The following is a 3008-nucleotide window of genomic DNA, read 5'->3' as shown; positions in this document are numbered from 1 at the left end:
GAGAACCGCTGCCCGCAGGGCCGAGCTGGCCTGCTGCCTGTTTCCGTGAAGTTTGGCTGGAGCATCGCCACCCCCACTTGTTTGTGTATTGTTTGTTTATGGCTGCTTTGCTTTTGTGCTAAAATGGCAGAGTAAAGCCTGAAATATTTCCTGCCTGGCCCCTTCCAGAAGAAGTTTGCCAGCCCCCCACCTCAGCCCATCAACCACCCAGCAGAGCTCCATCCCCGTGGCTGTTCCAGAGGGTCTCTGGGTTTCCCACCCCTGCGTCCCCGGCACCCGAGCAGCACAGTGCTTGGCATGTTGTGGATACTAGAAAAAACTGGTAAATGAATGAACCATCATAATAAGCTGTTTTACTTCCCGTTGTACGAATGAGAAACCACAGCCCTCAGGAAAGGTCAAGGATCTAGCCCGAGGTCTCCGCGTTGGAAAGTGCCAGGGTTAGCCTTTGTCTCCATCCACAGAACAGTGTTTTCCCCTATAAACTTGAGCAACGGTCAGGTGGAATCTTGCCAGGAATCTGCTGCAGTGGGGCCAAGGGTTGATCTTTTGGAAGAAGGGGCTGGAGAGGCGGGAAAGCGTAGGAAGAAACAAAGACTCACCCGCAGGGGGAAGACCCTGCCCCTGTTGCTGGGAAAGCCGAAGCCCGGGGACTACAGGGCCTGACTCACACTGCAGTGCTGGCTTCCATCCGGGCTTGCTCGCCTCTTCACTGGAGGTGGGCACCGGAGCTCACTCACCTGGAAGCGAAGGCGGGCCCTTCAGGGAGAACAGAAAAGGGAGAGAAAGTGCGCCGAGCATGTGTACCAGAGCACGATGCAAAACGAGTTGGGCTCCAGGCCCCGGGCTCCGTGGTGGGAGTCCCTGCAGGCCTCACGGGGAGCCTGGCGGTGGGGCTGTGGCGGACGTGCCAGCGCAGGAAGGGCCTGGGCCCGACGACCACAAAGCCTCTCCCAGCTCCGGGGGCTCGCCCTGACCACGGGGCTTGAGCCAGCCCTGGCGGTCTCCCCTTCCAGCTCACTGAGAGGCTTCAAGGCTCAGGACCGGTTCTCTTGGACCCGACGCGCACCGGCTTTGTGACGCCACCCGGCCCGGATGGCCACGGACAGTGGGAGACCGTCGTTGTCTTTCCCAAGCAAACCCCGTCCACCAAGTGTGGTCCGCAATGTATGCTCTCTGCTTCTTTTAGGTGGAGTAGGCATGTGAGCCTGAGCGCTCAGATCCAATTTGCCAGCCTGTTTCTCTCGCCCGTACAGTTGTGTCCCTGACGCTTGACTCGCTAGGAAGCCGTCTGGCCACCCCGGTGTTGATCTCCCTCAAGCACCCAACCTGGCTGGTGAAGAAACAACCGGTCTCTCGCTCGTTCCCTTGTGTTGTGAAGTAACAATCGCGCTGTTAATGAGTCACAGGAGCAGGAGTAGCGCTTGGCGAGCACACAGGACTCAGGCGACGGGAGCAGATGTGCCCGGGAGACGAACGCGCCCGCTGGCCTCCGGCTGTGGTGCGTCCCGGACGCCGCGCTCGCCGCAGTCTGGCAAGGTGGTCGGCCGGAGGCTGCGTAAGAGGGTCCTGCTGTCTAAGCAGGAGCCGCGGCCCCTCGCCGTGCGCAGGGCACCGTCCCGGGGAAGCCGCGGACTCTCTGAGGCCGGCAGAGCGAACGTTCATCCAGGCAACGGGGGGCGGGTCACGGACGACAGCGACTTTCTCGAGGACCAAGGCACAGTGATTGTCTCCTTCGCGTCTGTGCTGCCGGGCCCAGCGCAGAGTGGGCACGGGGGGAAAAGTCCATTGTTTGTGGGACAGAAGGGAGAGATGGACGGTGAGGCCCGAGTCCCCGCAGCTCCCGCATGAGCACGTGTGGCGCGCACACCCGGGCCCAGAGCTGCCGCCTCGCCTGCGCAGGCCGTGTGCTTTCTGCCTCCTGCTCCCCCCCACCCGCCTTTCCCCCGAGCCCTCTGTCTCCTCTGGTGTTCCTGTGGAGCTCTTCCGCAAAGTGGCCCAGGAAGAGACCCCTGGGAGCTCGGGGATGCTGCCCGGCTCTCGTGCTGAGGGGTCCCCATTCCTCCCACCTTCACCCCTTGGCTTCCACCTCACCTCTTATTTCCATCTCCAAGTCTTTCCACCCTTATGCAAAACATCCTGGCCGGGCTCCCCTCCAGCTCTAGGGGAAACCCTAAACCTCACAGTGAAAATAAGGGGCCCGTTTGCCCCGAGAAACTAGACACAAACAAGCCTGGGGTGACCGCTGGGCCAGAGCTGTTTCTCCAGATGAGTCACAGGGCCCCACTCGCCACGGTCTCTCCCCGGCGCCCCCTCCAGCCCCAGCTCATCCGGAGGGCTGGCCTGGATACAAGCTCGGCCGATGAGACGGGGGTGAGGAGGGGAGGCCGGGGAGGGACGTGGCCGAGGAAACCGCAGTGACCTTCCACCTGGGTGGGGCTTCTCTTTTCTTCTTTTAACCTCCAGCTAAACTGCTCGAAACTGCTTGTCAGCACCTCGGCTTCCTTCCTGCCCGCACCACTGAGAAAGGCTGCACAGGAGGGGACGGTGGCCCGGCCCCACCTTCACTCCCTCGGGCAGGCAGCAGTGCGGCTTATTTCTCAGCAAACGTCTACTGAAGTCTGTTTTCTGATGGGAACATGATAGCCGCGGAGCTGATGGTTGGCGAGGCCAGACGGCACACTCTCCCTGCCGGCGGGGCCTCTGCCTGCTCACGGCCGTCTGCTCACGGCCTGGAGCAGCGCGTGGCGTCTAGAGGCACTCAGTCAGGATGTGTTGAGTGAATGCGTGACACAAAGGAGTGCAGCCGGCGCCCCGAGTGCAAGGCTTCAACGTGCCCCGGGCCACGGACTGCATCATGGGTCACCTTTGGGTCCAGGGAAGGCTCCTTTGCGCAGATGATGACCCAGCTGAGGGTCCAGGGAGAGAGGAGAGAGCAGCTAAAGGAAGGGAGGGGTGGTGCTGGGAAGAGTGTTCAGGCAGAGGGAACAGCATGGCTGAAGGTCCTG

At 61.6% G+C, this 3008-nt stretch overlaps 1 long non-coding RNA gene across 1 annotated transcript; it reads right to left on the bottom strand.

Annotated features, from left to right (window-relative positions):
• Positions 1 to 333: 333 nt before the first annotated feature.
• Positions 334 to 2280, bottom strand: LOC116660195. Its single transcript, XR_004315588.1, has 2 exons — positions 2095 to 2280; positions 334 to 1746 (listed from the first exon to the last, which is right to left on the bottom strand). It is a non-coding gene; the product is annotated as an uncharacterized LOC116660195 (long non-coding RNA).
• Positions 2281 to 3008: the final 728 nt, after the last annotated feature.

The sequence above is a fragment of the Camelus ferus genome, chromosome 27 (genome assembly GCF_009834535.1).
Source record: "Camelus ferus isolate YT-003-E chromosome 27, BCGSAC_Cfer_1.0, whole genome shotgun sequence".
Taxonomy (NCBI): domain Eukaryota; kingdom Metazoa; phylum Chordata; class Mammalia; order Artiodactyla; family Camelidae; genus Camelus; species Camelus ferus.
The sequence above is the reverse complement of the archived record's forward strand: the minus strand, read 5'-3'. Positions and strand labels throughout refer to the sequence as shown.